We start from the raw sequence: 27,027 nt of genomic DNA, 5'->3' as shown, positions 1-27,027 counted from the left end.
GAACCTTGCCCAGTGAGTAGTAGACATGTCAGGTGATAAGGTGGAAATGATCAAGATACGGAATAGATCATCCAGTCAGCAGGCTATTTGTTAGCTTTGAGTGTAGTTGAAGGTTTGTTCGTCTCGTGAGAAGGAGTTTCCGAGTTACTACTCTCTCCATCAATACCGGAGAAGGGAACCTAGAGCTAAGCAACGGAAATCAGGTGATACAGACTTGAACAAAATGGAAGAGGAAGGGGAAGAAGGAGAGAAGCTCAAAGATACAGAAATGGAAAACTGGAGGCATAAAACAATCAACTTCCGAATGTCTATGGTAGATACTACAGTAATCAATGAAAACCTGGATGAAGTAATCAATAAGCTGGATTCCGTAGCAAAAATAATTATTGCTTCAGATTTGATCTTCCTAATGTCGAAAAGAAAAACATCGGATTTACTACGCACACAAAAAATACTTTATTTGAAATGAGTTTTAATCCAAGTCTGGACACGATCTTTAAAAGTTTCAAGGAGTTCGCGTTGAAGGTTTACCTCTTATTGAAGAAATGATTGGATGCAACATCGTTAAATTAGATTTTGATGTACAAGATCACGTCGGAGAATTGGCTCGTCTAGCTAATTGAAGGTTTGACAAAACAGTCTAACTATTGTGATTCACCAATCATATCTTTCATATAAACGATGATGATAGTTTTTTTTCAAGTGTTTTCGATGCCCTAGTTCTGGTGGTTTTTTTATACAGGTCAAATAATTTCAACAGAGAATTTATCAAATTTAAGACGGAGTGCGACACATTTACCCAATAAAAGTAAACACACTTCAAGAAACGCTGTTTGAAAATTTGGACGTTTTCAATATCTCAGTTTCAAAAGATAACAAAGTATTCAACAATGTAGCCTTTTCGATTTTGATTCACAATGTGCTCCGACAGACGAGCTGAAATCTACACAACAGCAATTTGGATTGGAGAACACGTTCTAATGTCTGCATCAAAATCCTCAAAACTGATAGATGGACAAATTTTTCTTTGTAGCAAGGAAGCCCAAAAGCTTATTATATATTTTTGAATCAATTTTGATTTTTTGGCAGAAAAAAGTAGGCTCAAAATGAGAACTAAATTTCTAGATAAGGAAAACGTAGTAGAATAGCGGACGTCAAATTTTTTACCGGAGTTGAGTGAAAGAATTCGAAACCATCCAACTAAAAACATTGAAAAGGAAGAAGAATGTGCAGAAGACACAGAGGAAACTGATAGGTCAACCCAGTTTTTGAGGATGCAGAAAAATCAGCTGATTGATTTGAAACAAAAACCTGGAGAGGTATATTAACACGTCACGTGTATTAGGATTTAATAGTGGTCAAAATGATTTACACTAGATCAAGAGCCATCTGATTGACTACTTAATTAATGATAAAGAAACTCAACCAATGATTATCAAAAAGGCTAACAATTTGATGTACTTCAAGTTTGCAGTCAAACAGTTTCTGAATATCATGAATTTTTTGGGTGGGGCAACATCTTAAGACTCTTTTCTCGAAAGCTATAAAGCAAGTGAGACAAAAAGACTTTCGTACTCTTCAAAATCTGGCATTCATTTGTCTGACAAAATTACCAAGGAAAAATTCTACGCTTTTTGTCAAATTGATAAAGCTTGTGAGTGAAAATTAAGGAGGACATGATGGGTGGACTATCAATTGTTTTCACGCGAAAAGCTGTTGTGGACGAAACCTTAATCAGAATTCAGCAATTATTTGCAAATCAATCGTTGGAGTTGATGCGATCCAGCTTTACCCCTAATCAATGTGTCAATATATGTCAACAAGATTGTTCACATAATGAGAATTATATTCCGATATTTGCAGATACTTCAGGCTAGACACAACCAATCTCGCATCTTTGAGAAAAAAGTCATGTCTTTTTTATAAAAAAACAAGACCAGATTGCAAATATGTGTTTCCACACGTCTGGAAATAAAACAATTACTGTTTTCTGTTGTAGATGGATACTGCAAAATGGTGTTTAAAGATATGGAAAGCTATTACCACTTCTGTGCCTGAGCGGTGAAGATATTGAGAACGGAAACAAAAGGTGGGAGTTGAATGATTTGACGCAGGACTATATTCGTGAAAAAGGACACAAACTCGAGATGATAAGGAAATGTGAGTTGTGGCAAAACGTCAAAACAAATGAAAATTTAAGAATCATTTGCGAACCTGTTTTCTCTAAAAAAAAATTTCTCTCTACTGAATTTTTATTGGAAAAAAACAAAAGATGGATCTTTTTATGACTATATTAAATGTCACTTAAGTGTTTCAGATGAACTGAAAAGCAGTTTGTTCATTATTCTCAAATTTTTAGAATTACTGAAGTTAGAAGAAACTATTATTTCAAAATTATGCCGTTCAAAATGATCCTACCTAAAAGAATGCTAATATCTAGTTCCAAACTAGAAAATGGCTCTGCCATTACTCCTCTCTTCAATTTCTTTAGAGAACTTGGCTTACACTTAACAAAAGATTACTGCTTCCTACAACAAGATTTCCAGCCAGTTGTTGATTCTAGAAGGGAAGGGGACGAGAACTCTTTATCTGGAGTTGTTGCAGAAGCCATGAAATTTTTAGGTTTTTGATCCTACGGCTACCAGATATTGGATATATCGAGACATACAACAGAAGTTAGTTAAAAGACAAGAAAACTCACAAAGCAATCAATGAAGCACTCGTCAAACACTTGATAACTGTTCAGAAAAATTTGTACGAGATTGAGTTACTAAAGTCAACAATTGAGCACAGAGAACCCATAAGTGTCGACTTTTTCCTTCTGCAGTATGCAAAGATGAGAATGCTGGAGATTTAATACAATTTTTTTTGACAATTTTTTGATCTAAATAAATTTGAGGAATTGAAATGGACGCTAATTTGATGTATTTAGCTCTTACTCAGGAATTTTTGTATGATTCTATTCGTTCGAACAAAGAAGATGACTAGAAAAATTGACAAAAATGAATGCAGAGATTCATTTATTGCAGTTTCAAAGACGAATTTTCTTCCACGAACATGTTGCAGCGTTAACAAGAAACACAATAAACGAGAGCCTAGAATTTTTAAAGAAGAATTCAATTGTACGGAAAAGCTTATGTAGCAAATTTTATTGTTGCTATGAAAATAGATCAGAAAAAATGAAGTTGAGCAGCAAGGGATTGACTAAAAGATTCCTAGAGCCATTCGGCGATGAATCTATTGCAAATTTTCAGAAGGTTTCACCATAGTTTTAGGTAAACAGAGTACTGTTTTATCAAGTATGATTAAGTAATAACAAAATGTTTAATAGGTCAAGATATACCAAATCTTATCAAGTTTTTTCAAGTTTTACTGAAAAATTTGAGTTTGTTTTTATGACAAAAATGCCAAGCTTTTGCGCAAAAACTCTTAGCATTGACTTACCTTGAGCCAAAAAACACAATATAATACTTTCCTTCCACAGTCTACACGTGATTGACCACTGAGGTTTACCAATTACGTAACGCGTGACGAGGTTTTTGCGATGAAACTAGAGAAAATACAAAAATACCTTTTTTTTATCATTCCTTTATCATCACGCAAACCATCAAACATTACGAATCTTTTTCCCTAGATTATTACATTTAGGACTCTACACCAAATTTTAAAACATAGCTGGGAGACCTGATGCTCAATTCTGTATCTTAAAACATAAGGTTCTTCCACCACCCTCAACCCACTTCTGCTCACTCTTTTACTTCTTCCTTAAATCTTTACAAACATTTCGCTGATTAAAAAAACTGCACTTCTCCTGAAAGTGACAGCAACAAGGATTTGTACTTTTTCTTCACCCGCAAAATTCAGCACAATTTATTGAAATGGTTGAAAGAATGTACGGAAAGACTGAACTGAGGAATTAATTAATGACAGAATCAAAAGAGTCTTGTTTTAATTTACTATTGAAAGGGTTGGATGCACGACTTATTGCTTCACTGATATGGATGATTTCGCTGATAAAAGTTTCAAGGATGCTACAGTCACCTGCTATGCTAGAAAGCGAAAACGACCAAACTGGGATTAGTGAACAATGCCAAGTGAGTTGTAGACATGTGAGATGATCAGGTGGAAATGATCAAGATAAAGAATAGATTATGCATTCAGCAGGCTGTTTGTTAGTTTCGAGTATACAATTTACTAAGGTGCGAAATAGAACTAGTATGGTTTCAGTGTTTGTTTCATGGTGAAAGTGTTTCTCGTATAAGTTTACTTCAGTAGGAGCTAATCAAGGCAAAACTAACTCTGTCCATCTCCAACTCTTCAACATTTTAACGTTGGAAAACTTGTTAGAGAAGTTATAGAAGAGCTCCAACTTTCTTATTTTTTTACATACTACAATATGAAAAACACAAATGTGATGAGTTCTCTGCGCTCGATGGTTTGATTTCAACGAAAACAAGTAGTTGAAATGGAATTCCAGTCGAGGATTTTGAGTTGTCAAAATGTATGGATTTCAGCAACTCTACCTCATGCAAAGCTTTCTCAACTGTGTTTAGTCTTTTGAGCAGTTGTTCAATGATTGCCTTGTCAGTCTTTTCATCATTGAGATACTTCGTGATTGTATGTCGGGACCTGTCAAGGATCTGTTGTCCTTAAAAGAATTTATCCAAAAACTTCACTGTTTCTGCTACAATTCCTGATAGAGGTTTTTCGTCTCCTTCTCTTATATCATCATCTACTAATTGAACGAATTCATTGAAACATTATCGAGGAGAATATTGAATATAACGGTGGTTTTTGGTATACTGCAAACAATGTTCCAAATGAATAAAGGAATGGGGTTATAAATGTTTAATTTTCCAGTTTGATTCTAGTTATCAACTTCGGTGTTCTTTAAAATTGGGATGAATTGGCAGGTTGTGAAATTAGTTCATCTGGAACAATTCAATTGCACTGAGTGTAACCAAAAAGAGAACACTCTTTTGTTTTTGATAGAGGGGAGTCTGGAGAAAGAGGTGTATTCTATGGAAAGTTGGCTCAGATATGAGTCTTGTTTCTGTCATCGGTTTTCAAACTCACAACTCCTAATTAATTCAACTTATATCCTTTTGCTCTAAATTGCTCCCGTCTCATGTCATCCATCTCTCTCTTTTTTTTTACCTCGCTCAATATCCTGTTCTGTTAGGGAAGGTGAGCTTCTTGACAGGAAAAGAAGTGGTAGTAAAATCCCATTCTTTGGAGTACTGTATTACACTGATCACAATAACCGTCCACAAAAAATTGATCAATTTTCTTCCGTTTTTCAGATGTGAAAAGGCTTTCTTTTTTTTTATTCAGGTCTTGTTTTCTGGTGAAAAGATATGACCCTATCCTCAATGTTGCGATTTTAGTTACGTATGGCCTTGAAATGCGGTATATCGGTGTCAAAATGTATCTCGTAAACAGTCCTGTTTGCGTATCTTGACTTTTTGAGTATGAGTAAAGCTGGCTTGCATCAATTCCAATAGTCGATTTAGTTTTTTTTCTTGAACTTCTGATGAATTTCTCATTAACGACAGCTTCTCGAGTAAACACGATGGAAGGGCCACCGGTCATTTCTTCTCCTAGTTTTTCACACACATCCTTGTCAACTTCGCAATATGAATAAATTTATAACTTGTTGATTTCTGTAGACATGTTAGTTAGGCTTGCAAGTGCACATACAAGTTTTATCAGTTCACTTCCTTTATTGGAATGAAATCGAACCATGTTTTGCATTCCATTTTGTTGTGCTAATGCAAAAAGTTTTCAAACACTAACATTTCGTGTTTCATCCAGTCTCTTGTAAGTGTATATTTTTCCCAATCAGATGAAAGCACAATTTTGATTCGATTTTTTTTCAATTCTTGTTGCTCTTTAATTTCACCCTTTCTCAGTTTTTCAAAGTCGATGAAGTCTTTGTCTAGAGGATATTTTTCTAGTTTTACTGAAAATAACGAAAAAAATCCAACAAAAACGGCCTAATTGAATCACAAATACTTCTAAAGGTTGAAAAATTAGGGTTTTATTCAGCAACGCAATTTTGAAATTTATAAAAGAAAAACTAACGGAAATGTTGCTCATATCAGATCGAAATCTTCCGAAAGATACACTTTTTTGTAAAGAAAACAAAAAAATCAATTCAGAAAAAAACATTTTCTACTCATTCAGTCCAATCGCAATTTTGATTAAATTGAAAATTATGACGAAAATTAAAAAGGACAATTGTTTCAACCATGAATTTGTAGTAATAAATTGAATTTTGAGCGGCAGGTTTTTTCTGCGTCACGAGCTAAATTCAACTACGGTAAAAACAAACTAGCAAGAGTTTATACAAGTTAATTTTAACTATAAATTTAATTGCGGTTAGATCAGTCGGCGATCTTTGTAACTTCTGATCCAGTATTCTTGTGAAAAAGTCATCGCTGCAAAAGCAAGAACTTAAACAAGTTTGAAGACTCAATCTCTGGCTTTTAACACCTATTTGTTGTCTGAATTTAAAAAATCTAATTTTTTTCTTCTTTTTTTTTGTACAATCTGTTGAACAGCACAGCACGTATTAATAACTTTGAAAAAGAATTTTGTCGGAACTTTGTAAGATTCATCCTCCATTTCACTGGAAGCTGCAGATAGGTTCCTGATTTCATAACTAACTCGTGCTCTTATCAAAAAAAAGTAATTAACTTTTTCTAGATAAATCGTTAAAAACATTTTTTTCGCAATTTTTTTTCTGTTGAAAACAGCCTTGACAATGCTGAAACTTATTAAATAACTCTGCTCAGAATGAACGGATAGTCCGCCGAATTAATTGCAGAGACTTTGGGAAATTTCAATGAGTATTGAAATAAGGCTGTTAATAAAGACCCTTTGTTGATTGAAAAAAAATATGGATCTATGGAAAATAAAATTGATCTTTTCAATTAGCACAAAAATTTCCAAATTAAGCTCATATGCGTAATTTTTGGATTGATTTTTGCTAATATTTTCTATTTTAAAACAAAAACTTACCTTATCAATGTTTCAGGACCATGTAGAGGTCGTACAACGATTATTATCAATAATAAAAAACTATTTTCGTTCAAAATTTTTTGTGTTGAAATTTTTAAAAATTTCAACCCTCTGAACAAGAAGAAACGAGTTTTTTCAAGCTAGACTTTGGATCAAGGTCAGTGGTTTTCTTGAGTTGGCACAAAATATTTATTTTTTTGAGTTTTGTCAGATTGTTCACCTTACTCAGCTTAATTCTTGGTTTGAGTAATTAGAAATTTCAGATTTTATTGCAGGTTTAAATCAAACTGTTTAAAAACGAAAAAAAATTTCAAGTGCTTCCCCATCTTAGACTTGAGTCGCCAGAATCATTTTAGGCAAAAACTTAAAGTTAAGTACAACACCATCCATTTTATAAATCACTGAAAAAAAACTGAGGTTCAATTTATTTTTTTTAGTTGAGCTTCTGCAAAAATTAACCGAGCGCAGCAGGATTTTTCTTTCAATTAGATTTTTTGCATATTCATCAACATGAGGTGCATAATTTTTTTTGCGAGAACAGTTCCATAACACTACACCATCTGCTGATGAATGATTGCAGCAACTCGAAGCGTTGAGCTTGTCCCACAGATTAGTCGTCTATTTTTCTATCTGATTTACCCCTGCCTTCGCTACTTCACAGACATTAAGGCAGATATCAATTACAGCACAGAAAATTAAAATTAATTATTCAGTGTGATATCTATTAAAATTGAGCTTTTGTTTACTCATCGTTTGGATTAATTCATTGTTGTCTGTGATAATTTGTTTATGGATAAATAATATAGCATTATTAGAAAAAAATTCATTCAGCAACGAAACTTTGAATCTTAAAAACTAGCGCCAAAATGGCTCCTATCAGATTGAAGTTTTGTTGAAGATATACATTTTCAAAGAATGAAAAAAAAATCTTAAAAAAAAAACACTTTTGTTTATAAATTTAGCCCAATCGCAATTTTGTTTAACTGTTTAAAATTTGAAAATTTATGACAAAAATCAATAACAACTATTCTTTCAACAGTAAATTTACAATAAACTGATTTTTAGCGGCAAGTTTCGTTCTTTGATACAAGTAAAATTAAACTACGGTAAAGTACAAGTAAATGTTTCTACGAGTAAAAAGTTTATAATTTTACCTACGGTGAGATCAGTCGGCGACGCCCGTAATTTAACCAGTGTTCTTGTAAGAAAGACAGCGCATGAAGCTTGAACTTTCTCGACTTTTAAAAATATTTTGTAGTCTTGTAATCTGAAGCTCTGCTACGTCGCTGCAAAACTTTTTTTGCTAAATCGCTGCAAATTCAAGAAGTTAAACAAGCTTGAAGACTAAATCTCTGGCTTTTAATACCTACATATCGGCCCAAATTGAATTTTTTGGTTACCATTTTTCTACAATCTGTTAAACCGCACTTATTAATAATTTTGAAAATGATTTTTGTCGGAATTCTGTCACTTTTATCCTCCATTTCACTGATAGCTGCAGATGTTCCTGCTGGCACAGCTAACTCGTGCTCATATGAAAAAAAGTAAGTAACCATTTTTGGATAAACCGTTAAAAACATACTTTTGGCAATTTCTTTCTGTTAAAAACAGCCTGTGTTATGCTAAAACCTCTTCACTAAATCTGCTCAGAAGGAATGGAGACTACATTTTTTTAAACTAGCCTGAGGATTTTAAAAAGAAAATCATTTGCCCATTTTTTGAATTTTGCTGATACTTCTTGTTTTAAAATTAAACATATAAAATATCAATGTTTCAGGACAAAAAGAGGTTGTACACCGACTTTCTTCATAATTAAATTATAAAAAAAAAATTTCGTTCAAAATTTTTTTGATAAAAGTTATTCAAAGCTTCAACTATCTGAACAAGACGAAAGGCGTCTTTTCTAGCTAGAAACTGGATCAAGTTGAGTGGTTTTCTTGAGTTGGAACAAAACATATTTTTTTTTGTCAAAATGCTTACCTTTTTCAGTTTAAATCTTGGTTTGATTAATCAGAAATTTCTGATTTTATTCCAGGTTTGGATCATATTGTTTAAAAATGAAAAAATTGTTCAAGTGCTGTTCCATCTTACACCTGAATGGGACAGAGTCAGTAAGGGTAATATTTAGCGGGTAAAAATTGTGAGGTTAAGTTTTTTATATTTGAGCTTCTGTAAAAATCGAACAAAGCGGAGCGTGGTTTTCTTTGAACTCGAATTTTTGCATATTCATCAACTTCCGTTTATGAGATGTCAGGTCGATAACACAATACCATCTGCTGATGAATGATTGTAAAACTTGAGCTTGTCCCTTAGATCAGTCGTTTTTTTCTCTATCTGAAGTACTCCTTTCATTGCCACTTCACAGACCTCAAGGCAGAGACCAAAAACCGCAAGGGAATCTAGAAAATACCATTGTGATACTTATTTAGTTTGAAAATTTGCTTACTCCTAACAGATTGCATCTTAGTTGATAAAACAATAAATTCATCGTTCGGGTTAATTCATTGTTGCCTAAGATAATTTGTTTATGAATACATAATTCATTATTATCATATAAACGTTTGCTTCATTTTAACCTACTCTATCTTGTCTATTTTAACAGATTGTTTTCCGTTCTTAGTATTCATACTTTGATTTAAAATAGCACAGCCAAAAAGTGAAGTTCGGGCATGGGAGTTTTGCATAGTGAAAACATCCATAGGAAGACTGGAACGTCCCTCTTAGCATTCATACTATATAAAACTTTGCAAAAAAGCCATCAAGAACAACAACTAAATCAACTTTTTCGAAAATTGTGACACTTGAACGGCAATCGTAGAGAAAAATTTCCAATCAGAAACTGGGTTGGAAATCAAAAATCTAAAAACAAAATGTTTTCGTTCAATTTTTTGCGAGTAAATTTTTCAAAGGTTCAACACTCTGAACAAAACGGGAGGGGTCATTTCAAGCTGAATTTTGATCAAATTGAGTTGTTTCCTTGAGTTGGCAAATTATATTCATATCCATGTCCTTTTTTGAATGGCTGAAAATAAGTCAAACTTGCACAGCAGTTGTATAAAAAATGTTTCTAAACGGAAAATAAGTTGTAAATTGAAATTTATGCGAAATAAATTTTTTTCAAAAGTTTTTTCTGATTTTTTTTAAATTCCAACCCTCTAAACAAAACAAAAGATGCAACTTCAAATTAGAGTTTGGACCATGTTGAATTGTTTTCTTTGAGTTGGTACAATGTATATTTTTTTGAATTTTGTCAGAAGGTTTACCTCACTCAGTTTCATTCTTAGTTTGAGTAGATAATAATGTCTGACTTCATTCTAGGTTTGGATTATGTTGTTTGTAAAAGAAAAAATTTTTCAAGTGTTTCCTGTAATAGATCTGAATCGGGCCGACTCACTTTAGGGTAATATAACGCTAAGTACGCCCACAAATCTCGAATCAATGATTCCATTTAAAAAAGAGAAAAAAATGAGGCTGAACTTATCTTTTTTTGAGTTATTGTAAAATGGGAATAAAGCTGAACGTAGATTATTCTTGAATTCGAATTTTTGCTTATTCATCCATTTGAGTTGCATAACCTTTTTATGCGATAACAGGTCGATAACACTATACCATCTGCTGATGAATAATTGCAGCAACTCGAAACGTTGAACTTGTCTAACATATCAGTCTCTTTTTCTGCCTGAACAACCCATGTCTTTAATAAATCAAAGATCGTAAAAGAAAGACCAAATAACGTGCAGGAAAATATAAAACACCGTTGTGACATTTAATTAGTTTGAGCCTTTCGTTTTTCCTAACAGATTGCATCTGAATTGAAACTACATTCAACTCATCGTTCCGAACAATTCACTGTTGGCAATGGTTACTCAATTATAAATACACAGTTTATCATGAATAGAAAATATTTTGTTATACTTTAGTCTGCTCTCTCTCTCTCTCAGTCAATTTTGCTGATTGTTTTGTGTTCTTTGTGTTTGTAATTTGATATAAAATTGCGCAACCAAAAAATGAAGCTCCCGCAGGGGAGTTTTGCATAATGACAACATTCATGGGAAGACTGGAACGACCATCTAAGCCTTAATTCTATGAAAAATTTTGTAAAAAAAAGCAAGCAAAAACAACGACTAAAACTACTGTTATGACTAGCTGGAAGAAAAATCAGTTTTGCACAGCAGTCGTAGAGAATAGTAAAGTGAGCCACTATCTCATTTTCCGATTGCAAACTATTCTCTACGACTGCTGTGCAAAACTGATTTTTCTTCCAGCTAGTCATAACAGTAGTTTTAGTCGTTGTTTTTGCTTGCTTTTTTGTGCAAGCAAGAAAAGTGAGCCACTAGCGAATGAAAAGAATAACACTAAGCAAGTTTTCGCCAGCCATGATTTCCGAATAAGGGTGCTTACAGTCATTTAGAGCTGAAAATAACAATTATTCGTACTAAAAATCTTAAACGTTAGAAATATTCAACTTTTTTTGTGGTTTTCGATAGAGATGGTTTCATGTGATTCACCAGACATGATTTGATTTTGGCGGCGTGATATTATCAATTGATAAACTTTTTTGTGAAATTGTGCTTTTGATTCCCAGATTATAGGATGTTTTTAATAAGTGCTGTAAAAGTATTTGCGATTTGCTTGTATCGCAAATAAACTTGAAACTGCCAATTACAAGTTATCATTATTGTGTACTGTACAAAAAACTTTAAATTTTTTTAAAGTTAAGTGGCAAAAGGTTTCACGCGTTGAAAAAACAAATTTTTGAGAATAATTTGGTAGTCCTGTGTATAACTCGTCACAAGAATCACATCTTTTTCTTCAAGCGTTTATCAAAAAGCCCTTTTAAAATCAGATTTTGATTTATTCAAGTTTTTAAACTGAAAAAAAAATTCGAATATCTTAAGGAAACTATCGAATCTATGTGTTCTATCAAATCAACTCATAACATGTTCCGCGCATGCTCGTTTCGTCGTTTGCTCTCCATGCGCAAAAAATTCTAGTTATATGAACTATTAGAATTGGCAACAAATTAAAACGACTGATAACAGGTAAAAAAACTTGAAAAATGTAACTATACAGCTTCCTTTCTCATAGTATTAAAAACTTCTCTCGAGAAAAAGAAATTCAGCACAATTACATGTATACTGTCAGTGTTATCAAATTCGAAAGCTCTAGCTTTTTCTTAAACAATGCTGTTAATTATATTTGAATAAGTCTGCGAATATTATGAGCCAACCACTATTGTTATACAAAAATCAGTACGCGCAGTTTGAACCTTTTCAACTTTATGAGGTACTCTGGTTTGATCAAATTCGAATTATAGACCGAGCGCTGCAAATACGAGAATAAACACACCCTTGTAGGCTGCACTTTGGTCCTCTGATTTCTATATGTCATTAAATTTTATACAATAACATATATTCTCTTTCAAGTTTGTTGTAGACTCAGTTGAACTGCACTTACGAACAAGTTTCGAAATTGAAACTTGCTTATACTTGAACAGTTTTGTTCTCAACTTTCAGGATCGCTTCAGAAAATGCTACTTCTTTAAATCAGCTTGCATTTAGTTGAAAAAAATAAACAAAAATTTTTTTTCTGGATAGATCATTGAAACATATAACTTGAAAAACCAATAACATTGCAGAAATGGGAATAGTTCTATTTAAATCTCTGTTGGTGTTTTTTTTTGATAATTTGACTGTCAATAAGCAGAATTGATTGTACGGTTTTAGTTTATCCGATCGTATATTGGTATATTTTCTGGTTTTTTTTGAAAAAATTGCGATTTCGTGTTTTCTGATAATACAATTGTTTGGGTTGAGAAACCAAGAAACCAGTTGCAATTTGTTTTATCACATGAAACAAATTGCAACTACCAAATGCAAACTACCAAATGAAACTACCAAATGCAAAAACTTAAACTATCAGATTTGTGTACTGTGCAGTTTGAAGCTTTGTTTTTTTTTCTAAAACTAAGTTGAAATATATTTCTCACGTTCAAAAATTAATTTAGGCCGTGTTTTGTGATAATGAAAAAATGGCTTTCAACAATAATACATTTTTTTTGATGATCCCGCGATTAAATCTATCTGGGTGTCTTTTCAAAAAAATCATCAAAAGGCAGCGTGTACTGCAAAACAAGTTCTTAGCAAACATACTAACTGATATTGCATGGCTGCAGCCAAGCACTTGACCCACAAACCTGCACAGAAAACAAACAAACAACGACGTTTTGAAGTGTAAAAACAAAAATGTTTCAACAATAACTTTCACAAACAGCTTAAAATTCAGATTCATGCTGACTCTACAACTCATCGCAAAAACAAATTGTTCCCCCAAACAATCATAAAATTGAAACTTTAATTTTTTCAACTCAATTTCTGAGATTAACTCTTTCCTTTCCAAGTTTTTTTTTATTTTGTCAGGGCCAACTCACAAAAAATTGAATAAACTTGACTTTTTAAACTGAAAAGAATATATTAAACATAACATTAGACAAACTTTTGAAAGTGAACATCAGTGAATATTTAAAAGTGAGTTTTTAATATGTCACGTTTCGGAGTAATGTAGTGATTTTTGATTGATAATTTGTATAATTTGTTTGACAAAATGATGATAAAATTTATCTTGGAGTCGATTTATCTAATTTTGCATAAACGGTTGTAATAAAAGCGTTCAAAACTTTCATTTCAAACAAAAACAAAAAAGTTACTTTGAGCTAATTGAACTTAGATTGTGAATCAAAGTCGAGTTGTTTCCTGGTTTATTTGTTCAAAAATTTTTCTAAAAATTTATTTTACTCAATTTTATCTTCTTTTCCTCTGATCAAATGCTTTCTATTTTGACTTTACTGTTTTAAAAAACACTATGTTTTTTTTGGAGGCGGCATCATCTTATCAAGTGATAATTTTTTTGTGAAGTGGTGTCTTTGATTCCTAAGTTATAAGATTTTAATTGTATGTGAAAAAGGTTGTAATTTGTTATATTACATACAAAAATTAAACCACAAAATGCAATTACTTAATTTATCTGAATTGTGTACTGTGCTGTTCGATGCATATTTTTTCCCCCGAAACTAGATTGAAAGAGATTTCTCATGTTAAAAAATTAAGTTAATCCATCTTTGTGATAATGTAATAATGGCTTTCAACGATAATTTAATTCCTTTTTGATGATCTCCATTTTAAATCTATCTGGAAGTCTTTTAAACAAAATTCATCAAAGGCAGCGTAATATGCAAAACAAGTTCTAATCAAATATATTACCTGATATTGTATGGCTGCAATCAAGCAAAAAATTCCGCTTGACCCACAAATCTGTCGTCTGTTTTTCCAAAAACTGAAAACATACAAAAAAATAACGTCATTTTGAAGAATAAAATTAAAAATAATTCAACAGTAGTTTTCACAGACAGCTTAAATTTCAGATTAATGCTGATTCTACCCCTGAGAGCAAAAAAAATTTGTTCTCCCAAACAATCAAGAAAACAAAATTTTCACATTTGTTTGCTCGATTTCTGAGATTAACTCTTTGCTTTCCAAACTTTTGATTTTTGTCAAGGCCAAATTACAATAACTTGAAAAAAAATTGACTGTTTTATAAATGAAAAGTTTATGATAAGCAAAAAAAATGGACAAACAAACTTTTAAAAGTGAACCTCAGTGGTCAGTTAAAAGTGATATTTTATGTATGTCACGTTTCGGAATAATGTATTAGTGATTTTTTTGATAATTCAATTGTTTTATTTGACAAACTGATGATAAAAGTGTCTCGGAGTTGATTCAATTAATTTCACTTAATACGTTGCAATAAAAGTTTTCACATCATGCATTTCAAACAAAAACAAAAAACTTAGTTGAGCTAATTGAACTTAGATTGTGAATCAAAGTCGAGTTGTTTCCTGGTTTATTTGTTCAAAAATTTTTCAAAAAATTTATTTTACTCAATATTATCTTCTTTTCCTCTGATCAAATGCTTTCTATTTTGACTTTACTGTTTTAAAAAATACTATGTTTTTTTTGGAGGCGGCATCATCTTATCCAGTGATAATTTTTTTGTGAAGGTGTGTCTTTGATTCCTAAGTTATAAGATTTTAATTGTATGTGTTGTCAAAATGGTTGTAATTTGTTTTTATTACTTACAAAAATTAAACCACAAAATGCAATCACTTAATTTATCTGAATTGTGTACTGTGCTGTTTGATGCATATTTTTTTTTTCCGAAACTAGATTGAAAGAGATTTCTCATTTTAAAAATTAAGTTAATCCATGTTTTGTGATAATGTAATAATGGCTTTCAACGATAAAATAATTATTTTTTTTGATGATCTCCTTATTAAATCTATCTGGAAGTCTTTTTAACAAAATTCATCAAAGGCAGCGTAATATGCAAAACAAGTTCTAATCAAATATATTACCTGATATTGTATGGCTGCAATCAAGCGAAAAATTCCGCTTGACCCACAAATCTGTCGTCTCTTTTTCCAGGAACTAAAAACATACAAAAAATAACGTCATTTTGAAGAATAAAGTTAAAAATAATTCAACAGTAGTTTTCCCAGACAGCTTAAATTTCAGATTAATGCTGATTGTACCCCTGAGAGCAAAAAAAAACAAATTGTTCTCCCAAACAATCAAGGAAACAAAATTTTTAAATTTGTTTGCTCGATTTCTGAGATTAACTCTTTGTTTTCCAAACTTTTGATTTTTGTCAAGGCCAAATTTTATTAACTTGAAAAAAGTTGACTGTTTTATAAATGAAAAGATTATGATAAGCAAAAAAATCGACAAACAAACTTTTAAAAGTGAACCTCAGTGGTTAGTTAAAAGTGAATTTTTAGGTATGTCACGTTTCGGAATAATGTATTAGTGATTTTTTTGATAATTCAATTGTTTTATTTGAAAAACTGATGATAAAAGTGTCTCGGAGTTGATTCAATTAATTTTACTTAATACGTTGCAATAAAAGTTTTCACATCATGCATTTCAAATAAAAACGAAAAAATTTAGTTGAGCTAATTGAAACTAGGTTGAGATTCAAAGTCGAGTTGTTTCATGGTTTATTTGTTCAAAAATTTTTGAGAAAACTTACTTTACTCGATTTTATCTTCTTTTCCTCTGATCAAAGTGCTTTCTATTTGGTTTTTACTGTTTTAAAAAGCACTACGTTTGTTTTGGAGGCGGCATGATCTTATCAATTGATAATTTTTTTTTGTGAAGTGGTGTCTTTGATTGCTAGGTTATACGATTTTAATTGTATGTGTTGTGAAAACAGTTGCAATTTGTTTTTATCTCCTAAAAATCGAACTACCAAATGCAAGTACCTAAATTATCGGAATTGTGTACTGTGCAGTATGAAGATTAAAGTTTTTTTTCTGAAATTAGGTTGAAATAGATTTAAGTTAACCTGTCTTTTGTGATAATGTAAAAATGGCCTCTAACGCTAATATAATTAATTTTTTGATGATCTTGTGATTGAATCTATCTGGGTGTCTTTTTAACAAAACTCATCGAGAAACAGCGCAATACGCATAACAAGTTCTAAGCAAACATAATAACTGATTTTGCATGGTTGCAGCCAAGCAAAAAATTCCGCTTGACCAACAAATCTATCGTTTTTTTCCAGGAACTGAAAACAAACAAACTTAACATCATTTTGAAGTATAAAATCAAAAATATTTCAATAGTAACTTTCACAGAAAGCTCAAATTTCAGATCACTTCTCATTGTACCCCTCAGAGCAAAGAAAAAAAAGATGTTCTCCCAAACTTTCAAGAAAATTATTTTTAACTTTTGTATACTCGATTTCTGAGACTAACTCTTTGCTTTCATACTTTTTGATTTTTCTGAGCCCAATCACTTAAACGTGAATAAACTTGACTATTTTAAAAAGTCAAGATTATGATAAAAATAAATATAGATAAAATTTTTGAAAACGAACATCAGTGGATACTTAAAGGTGTATTTTTATGTATGTCACGTTTCGGAATAAGGTAGTAATTTTTATAGATAATCTATATAATTTATTTGACAAATCGATGATAAAATTTTTTTTGAGTCGATTTAATTAATTTTGCTTAAAGCGTTGTAATAAAAGCTTTCACGAATTCAATTTCAAATATAAGAAACGAAAAACTTAGTTGAGCTAATTGAAATTAGAATAATGTTCAAAGTCGAGTTTTTTCCTGGTTTATTTGTTTATATGTTTTTCAAAAATATTTACTTCACTCGATTTTATCTTCTTTTCCTCTGATCAAAGTGCGTTCTATTTGGATTTTACTGTTTTAAAAATTACTACGTTTTTTTGGGCGGCATGTTATCAAGTGATAGTATTTGTTTTGTGAAATGGTGTCTTTGATTCCTAGATTACAAGATTTTAATTGTATGTGTTGTGAAACTAGTTGCAATTGGTTTTTATCACATGTGACTTTCTTATCACTATTTTTTGATGACCTCGTGATCAAATCTATTTGGGTGTCTTTTTAAAAAAATCATCAAAAGGCAGCCTATAGCGCAAAACACGTTTTAAACAAGCATACTAACTGATATTGGATAGTTGCAGCCAAGCGATAAAATCCGCCTGAACCACAAATCTGTCGTTTCTTTTCACAGGAACTGAATACAAACAAAGTCATTTTAAAGAATAAAATTAAAACATTTGAACAATAACTTTCACAGACAGCTTAAATTTCAGATCAATTCTCATTCTACCCCTCAGATCAAATAAAAAATTAGTTCTACCAAACAGTCAAAAAATTAAACATTAATTTTATAAGGTCGATTTCTGGGATTAACTCTTTGCTTTCCAACTTTTTTGATTTTGTCAAGGCCAAATCACATAAACTTGAATAAACTTGACGTTTACATAAATGAAAACATTATGGTTAAGATAAATATAGACAAACTTTTGAAAGTGAGCATCAGGGGATATTTAAAATTGAAAATTTATGTATGTCACTTATCGGAAAAATTTAGTGGTTTTTTATTGATAATCTATGCAGTTTATTTGACAAATTGATGATAAAATTTTCTCGGTCGATTTAATTATTTTTGCTCAAAACGTTGTAATAGAAGCTTAAAAACTTCCATTTCAAACAAAAACTGGAAACTTATTTGAGCTGATTAAAATTAGGTTGAGACTCAACGTCGGGTTGTTTCCTGGCTTAATTGTTTCAAATTTTTTCAGATGTTTTACCTCACTCGATCTTACCTTCTTTTCCTCTCATCAAAGTGCTTTCTATTTGATTTCTACTGTTTTAAAAAACAGTAGGTTGATAATCTTTTTTGTGAATTGGTGTCTTTGTTTCCTGGATTATAATATTTTAATTATATCTGTTGTGAAATCAGTTGCAATTTTTTTTATCACATATAAAATTGAAAATTCCAAATGCAAGGTTTGTGTACTGTGCATATTGAAGATTGATTTTTTTTGAAAAGAATATATTAAACATAACATTAGACAAACTTTTGAAAGTGAACATCAGTGAATATTTAAAAGTGAGTTTTTAATATGTCACGTTTCGGAGTAATGTAGTGATTTTTGACTGATAATTTGTATAATTTGTTTGACAAAATGATGATAAAATTTATCTTGGAGTCGATTTATCTAATTTTGCATAAACGGTTGTAATAAAAGCGTTCAAAACTTTCATTTCAAACAAAAACAAAAAAGTTACTTTGAGCTAATTGAACTTAGATTGTGAATCAAAGTCGAGTTGTTTCCTGGTTTATTTGTTCAAAAATTTTTCAAAAAAATTATTTTACTCAATTTTATCTTCTTTTCCTCTGATCAAAGTGCTTTCTATTTTGACTTTACTGTTTTAAAAAACACTACGTTTTTTTTGGAGGCGGCATCATCTTATCGAGTGATAATTTTTTTGTGAAGTGGTGTCTTTGATTCCTAAGTTATAAGATTTTAATTGTATGTGTTGTGAAAAAGGTTGTAATTTGTTATATTACATACAAAAATTAAACCACAAAATGCAATTACTTAATTTATCTGAATTGTGTACTGTGCTGTTCGATGCATATTTTTTCCCCCGAAACTAGATTGAAAGAGATTTCTCATGTTAAAAAATTAAGTTAATCCATCTTTGTGATAATGTAATAATGGCTTTCAACGATAATTTAATTCCTTTTTGATGATCTCCATTTTAAATCTATCTGGAAGTCTTTTAAACAAAATTCATCAAAGGCAGCGTAATATGCAAAACAAGTTCTAATCAAATATATTACCTGATATTGTATGGCTGCAATCAAGCGAAAAATTCCGCTTGACCCACAAATCTGTCGTCTGTTTTTCCAAAAACTGAAAACATACAAAAAAATAACGTCATTTTGAAGAATAAAATTAAAAATAATTCAACAGTAGTTTTCACAGACAGCTTAAATTTCAGATTAATGCTGATTCTACCCCTGAGAGCAAAAAAAATTTGTTCTCCCAAACAATCAAGAAAACAAAATTTTCACATTTGTTTGCTCGATTTCTGAGATTAACTCTTTGCTTTCCAAACTTTTGATTTTTGTCAAGGCCAAATTACAATAACTTGAAAAAAAAATTGACTGTTTTATAAATGAAAAGATTATGATAAGCAAAAAAAATGGACAAACAAACTTTTAAAAGTGAACCTCAGTGGTCAGTTAAAAGTGATATTTTATGTATGTCACGTTTCGGAATAATGTATTATTGATTTTTTTGATAATTCAATTGTTTTATTTGACAAACTGATGATAAAAGTGTCTCGGAGTTGATTCAATTAATTTCACTTAATACGTTGCAATAAAAGTTTTCACATCATGCATTTCAAACAAAATCAAAAAACTTAGTTGAGCTAATTGAACTTAGATTGTGAATCAAAGTCGAGTTGTTTCCTGGTTTATTTGTTCAAAAATTTTTCAAAAAATTTATTTTACTCAATATTATCTTCTTTTCCTCTGATCAAATGCTTTCTATTTTGACTTTACTGTTTTAAAAAATACTATGTTTTTTTTGGAGGCGGCATCATCTTATCCAGTGATAATTTTTTTGTGAAGGTGTGTCTTTGATTCCTAAGTTATAAGATTTTAATTGTATGTGTTGTCAAAATGGTTGTAATTTGTTTTTATTACTTACAAAAATTAAACCACAAAATGCAATCACTTAATTTATCTGAATTGTGTACTGTGCTGTTTGATGCATATTTTTTTTTTCCGAAACTAGATTGAAAGAGATTTCTCATTTTAAAAATTAAGTTAATCCATGTTTTGTGATAATGTAATAATGGCTTTCAACGATAAAATAATTATTTTTTTTGATGATCTCCTTATTAAATCTATCTGGAAGTCTTTTTAACAAAATTAATCAAAGGCAGCGTAATATGCAAAACAAGTTCTAATCAAATATATTACCTGATATTGTATGGCTGCAATCAAGCGAAAAATTCCGCTTGACCCACAAATCTGTCGTCTCTTTTTCCAGGAACTAAAAACATACAAAAAATAACGTCATTTTGAAGAATAAAGTTAAAAATAATTCAACAGTAGTTTTCCCAGACAGCTTAAATTTCAGATTAATGCTGATTGTACCCCTGAGAGCAAAAAAAAACAAATTGTTCTCCCAAACAATCAAGGAAACAAAATTTTTAAATTTGTTTGCTCGATTTCTGAGATTAACTCTTTGTTTTCCAAACTTTTGATTTTTGTCAAGGCCAAATTTTATTAACTTGAAAAAAGTTGACTGTTTTATAAATGAAAAGATTATGATAAGCAAAAAAATCGACAAACAAACTTTTAAAAGTGAACCTCAGTGGTTAGTTAAAAGTGAATTTTTAGGTATGTCACGTTTCGGAATAATGTATTAGTGATTTTTTTGATAATTCAATTGTTTTATTTGAAAAACTGATGATAAAAGTGTCTCGGAGTTGATTCAATTAATTTTACTTAATACGTTGCAATAAAAGTTTTCACATCATGCATTTCAAATAAAAACGAAAAAATTTAGTTGAGCTAATTGAAACTAGGTTGAGATTCAAAGTCGAGTTGTTTCATGGTTTATTTGTTCAAAAATTTTTGAGAAAACTTACTTTACTCGATTTTATCTTCTTTTCCTCTGATCAAAGTGCTTTCTATTTGGTTTTTACTGTTTTAAAAAGCACTACGTTTGTTTTGGAGGCGGCATGATCTTATCAATTGATAATTTTTTTTTGTGAAGTGGTGTCTTTGATTGCTAGGTTATACGATTTTAATTGTATGTGTTGTGAAAACAGTTGCAATTTGTTTTTATCTCCTAAAAATCGAACTACCAAATGCAAGTACCTAAATTATCGGAATTGTGTACTGTGCAGTATGAAGATTAAAGTTTTTTTTCTGAAATTAGGTTGAAATAGATTTAAGTTAACCTGTCTTTTGTGATAATGTAAAAATGGCCTCTAACGCTAATATAATTAATTTTTTGATGATCTTGTGATTGAATCTATCTGGGTGTCTTTTTAACAAAACTCATCGAGAAACAGCGCAATACGCATAACAAGTTCTAAGCAAACATAATAACTGATTTTGCATGGTTGCAGCCAAGCAAAAAATTCCGCTTGACCAACAAATCTATCGTTTTTTTCCAGGAACTGAAAACAAACAAACTTAACATCATTTTGAAGTATAAAATCAAAAATATTTCAATAGTAACTTTCACAGAAAGCTCAAATTTCAGATCACTTCTCATTGTACCCCTCAGAGCAAAGAAAAAAAAGATGTTCTCCCAAACTTTCAAGAAAATTATTTTTAACTTTTGTATACTCGATTTCTGAGACTAACTCTTTGCTTTCATACTTTTTGATTTTTCTGAGCCCAATCACTTAAACGTGAATAAACTTGACTATTTTAAAAAGTCAAGATTATGATAAAAATAAATATAGATAAAATTTTTGAAAACGAACATCAGTGGATACTTAAAGGTGTATTTTTATGTATGTCACGTTTCGGAATAAGGTAGTAATTTTTATAGATAATCTATATAATTTATTTGACAAATCGATGATAAAATTTTTTTTGAGTCGATTTAATTAATTTTGCTTAAAGCGTTGTAATAAAAGCTTTCACGAATTCAATTTCAAATATAAGAAACGAAAAACTTAGTTGAGCTAATTGAAATTAGAATAATGTTCAAAGTCGAGTTTTTTCCTGGTTTATTTGTTTATATGTTTTTCAAAAATATTTACTTCACTCGATTTTATCTTCTTTTCCTCTGATCAAAGTGCGTTCTATTTGGATTTTACTGTTTTAAAAATTACTACGTTTTTTTGGGCGGCATGTTATCAAGTGATAGTATTTGTTTTGTGAAATGGTGTCTTTGATTCCTAGATTACAAGATTTTAATTGTATGTGTTGTGAAACTAGTTGCAATTGGTTTTTATCACATGTGACTTTTTTATCACTATTTTTTGATGACCTCGTGATCAAATCTATTTGGGTGTCTTTTTAAAAAAATCATCAAAAGGCAGCCTATAGCGCAAAACACGTTTTAAACAAGCATACTAACTGATATTGGATAGTTGCAGCCAAGCGATAAAATCCGCCTGAACCACAAATCTGTCGTTTCTTTTCACAGGAACTGAATACAAACAAAGTCATTTTAAAGAATAAAATTAAAACATTTGAACAATAACTTTCACAGACAGCTTAAATTTCAGATCAATTCTCATTCTACCCCTCAGATCAAATAAAAAATTAGTTCTACCAAACAGTCAAAAAATTAAACATTAATTTTATAAGGTCGATTTCTGGGATTAACTCTTTGCTTTCCAACTTTTTTGATTTTGTCAAGGCCAAATCACATAAACTTGAATAAACTTGACGTTTACATAAATGAAAACATTATGGTTAAGATAAATATAGACAAACTTTTGAAAGTGAGCATCAGGGGATATTTAAAATTGAAAATTTATGTATGTCACTTATCGGAAAAATTTAGTGGTTTTTTATTGATAATCTATGCAGTTTATTTGACAAATTGATGATAAAATTTTCTCGGTCGATTTAATTATTTTTGCTCAAAACGTTGTAATAGAAGCTTAAAAACTTCCATTTCAAACAAAAACTGGAAACTTATTTGAGCTGATTAAAATTAGGTTGAGACTCAACGTCGGGTTGTTTCCTGGCTTAATTGTTTCAAATTTTTTCAGATGTTTTACCTCACTCGATCTTACCTTCTTTTCCTCTCATCAAAGTGCTTTCTATTTGATTTCTACTGTTTTAAAAAACAGTAGGTTGATAATCTTTTTTGTGAATTGGTGTCTTTGTTTCCTGGATTATAATATTTTAATTATATCTGTTGTGAAATCAGTTGCAATTTTTTTTATCACATATAAAATTGAAAATTCCAAATGCAAGGTTTGTGTACTGTGCATATTGAAGATTGATTTTTTTTCTGAAATTGGATTGAAAGGGATTTCTCTGCGTTAAAAAACCAAATTAATTGAGACTGATTTTGTATTCCAGTCTATAACTTCTCATAATTATCACAATTAATTCTACAAGCGTTTATAAAAAAAAATCTTTTTGAGTAAAAGACTTCGATCAATCTTTTTTTTACTGAAAACTATTTCAAATATCTTAAGGACATTTTCCTTGATTTTGCTTAATGGTTTTGTGAGTTAGGTTCAAATTAGACCAAATAGTTTTTTTTTCAAGAACAGGGAAAAGTTCTTTTTATCGTAATTAAAACACTTTTTTGGTTCAGAAAAATTGATCGAAATCGTAATCTTTAATTCTTTTTTGGTTTATTAGTGTAAAGAAATATGAAATTATAGCTGTCAAAGTTATTATATATAGAAGCATATGTTTTGTCTCGAAATAATGAATGCATGTTTCTGAGCCTGATCAAATAATCAAATGATAGCCTTCTTGAACTATTCAGTATAAGATGAACTCAAAAAAAATAAAAAAGAGATTTTTAAGTTTTGAGCTATTAGTTTCATTAGCTTCCAGATGTTATCAAATGACAAATGTTTGTCTCGAAAAAAATCAGCTCAACCAATCTCTCATTCAATCAAAAATTGGATTTCATTAAGCGAAGCTGTTCAAAAACTTTTGAATCAATCTGCGATGTTTGTAAAACAACAAGTACTCTGATAGAAAAACTATTAATGAAAATTTGATTTTGAAACTTTAAGAGCTACTCCGACAAGATCAAATTTGTTTTGCTAAAAGCTGCGAATACGAGAACTTTGGCGCCCTATAGATTTATATCAACCTACTTTCTGAACACGAGATTTATGAAACTCAACTCTCAGTTTCTATCAGGCCATGTGGCCTAGTTAATCACGCTCTTTCAAAGCTAGTGTGAAAATATTGAAACAAAAACCAGAAGACGACTTTTCTTATTTAGATTAATTCTGGTCCCGAAATTCAGTTGGGATACTTTTTTCAGAACTTCGGTGCCACATCATACACGTTCTTTAGAAATTCTGCCAAGAAATCTAGATCGGGATTTAAAAGTACTCGACGGAAATGAAGTATATGTTTTATATAATTTACCCAGGCTACAAAAATAACACCGACAACAATTTTCAAGTAAACATGGCTTGGAAGATTAGGACGCCGAATCATTCAAACAGTTTTGAGGAGCACTGTCAGAAAAAAAAACAACATTCTTCAAAAATTTTAACCAAAAAACCTATCTCAAAATTCCGTAATCTTAGTTGATATAAAAAGATAACTCAATTTACCCAATTTTAAGTGAAAACTTTAAGCCCAATTTTCAAAGGTTAGTGTGAACAAATCTGATTTTAGGCGTTTTTGTCTATTATAATAAGTTTTTGTTAAAATGTGGACAAACTTTCTCGAAGTTAGTCTCGCAAGGTTTTCAGAGGCATGAATACTTCCTAAGCGTGAAGTCCCGTGGTAGAAGTAAAAAAACACATAACTGTTCGTATCAAAGAAAATCTCCGAATGTTGATAAGGTCCATCCGAAAATCTCTGTAATAAATTTTGGTTAATCAAAAATTGACAAACTTTGAAACTTATGGTGAAAATTTAAAATCTTGTATGGAATTATTAAGACAAATCAGCCTGTCTCAGTTGAATTTAAAAAGTTTTTGAGGCGCGGTAATTTTCGCTACTCCAAAATCATGCGCGAAAAACTTTCAGCTCATTGTATTACTGCTCTCTTATAGTCACGTTAGTCAAATTAGTGAGCAATCCACAGAATAGCATAATTCAGGGCAGTCAGTTTGTGAGAGCGCTCCTTCTAGAAGCACGAACATCTACAAGGGTTTTTTTGTTGTTTTGTTTTCAATCTCTAATAACTAAAACTGAAACTTTCTGGCCACTCAACGAATGTTATTTTCTTGTTCCATGCCGTGGGAGACAGTCGCCCCGGTACTCCTAATACCAAATCTATTGTAACTTTACAACTTAAAACGAACGCCAACCTTAACGTAGGCTGTCTCTTGAGGTATCTGGAAAAGAGGTAGTTAGATTCAATCAACCTAATTGCTGTTAGACATTCTTTTGAATTTCTTTCGTTACAAATCTCGGTAAAATATGCTAGAAAATAATAAAGTCTTTTTCTTTGAGGTTGTTGGTTTTGTAACGACATTCCCTCCTTCCTCTCTGGCGTACTGTTCATAAAGGCGTTTGGCTCCAATGATGCAAAGGTTTCACTTTTCATCAAAAGTTTCATGGTGTTCGTTACGAGGCCAAACTGTGCACTGAGAAGGCGCACGATTTTATGTCTGTATTTTCTGGATTCTAGAGACAAGTCTTTAAACATGTTTCAAAATGTAAGCGGATTTCCACTTAAAACTTCAGTGGATTCCGCGTATAAATAGCAGAACGAAATATTTGTCGGCACATTGATTTTGTTGCGAATTCCGCAACGAGCGAACATAGGTAGTTGTTCCGGATTCCGCAAAAGTAGGCGGATTCCCCAAATGCAAGTGGAATCCGAAAATTTATGCGGATTCTGCTTACAATTTGCGGTTTCCGCTTACAATTTGCGGAGTCCGTTTACAATTTGCATCATCTGCTTATAATTTGCGGACTCCAATTACAGTTGTGGATTTCGCGACAGCTTAAAGTTACTAAAGCTATATATTCTTATTTGTTCCTGGATACCACAACTGGTTCCGGATTCCAAACATTTTGTTGCGGATTTCGCAATATTGACTGTTTTTGGAGCTATTTTGAGCAGCACATTGTTTTAGCAATTTGTCCGTCAAATCCAAAAGAGCAGCGAAGATCAAAGAAACATAGCGATGTTGCGGATTCCGCGACTGATCTGATTTTTTTTTGACGCGGAATCCGCTTACAGTTCACAAATTGCACAGTTTGGCCCGTAATGATGGTTGCTTTCTTGTTCTATTTTTTAGGGATTTGGTCAATTTCCACATTCTCCATTGATTCGACACCAATGTGAAACATACCGAGTATAATTATTCAAATTATTAATTCTTTCTAGGAAATAATTTTTGACATTCAAGAAAGCTTATTTGCCGTATATTTAAACAAGTTTCAATTCGCTGGTTGGTTTTTGAAAAAAAAGTAGGTTTCGAAGTTTCGGATGGAAACTTGTAATGTGTTGGAAACTTGTAGTATGGAAACTTGAAAAGTTATTGGTTGTAATTAATTTCTCTACGAAATCTGTGACTCCTAGTGTTTTGTGTGTTTTATCACCGCTGACAGAGATTTAAGTACGGAGTGTTGTATTGCGTCAGACCTTCGGAGATCAAATTCAAAGAGTGGACTTTGACAACTGCTAACAGTTGCGACATTATTTGTCGCACACATAACAAGCTATCAGTTCAATTGATAAAGTACTTAATAAAAATGATTTCTTCTAGTTTTTAAGATTTTAAGATTTCTTGTTTTTACCTTTACCAAATAATTTTCTAGAAAACGATCATTATGTTTAAGAACTGGAACGATTCCGACGAAATGTGTTTGTTCGGATGGTCAACTCTACCGATTGTGCCCTGACATGTAAGTTACTCCCTGACAAGTAAATGCTTAATTGATAGAAAGGTTTTAATTTATTAAC

Source organism: Symsagittifera roscoffensis, chromosome 10 (genome assembly GCF_963678635.1).
Source record: "Symsagittifera roscoffensis chromosome 10, txSymRosc1.1, whole genome shotgun sequence".
NCBI classification, from domain to species: Eukaryota; Metazoa; Xenacoelomorpha; order Acoela; family Convolutidae; genus Symsagittifera; species Symsagittifera roscoffensis.
The sequence above is the reverse complement of the archived record's forward strand: the minus strand, read 5'-3'. Positions refer to the sequence as shown.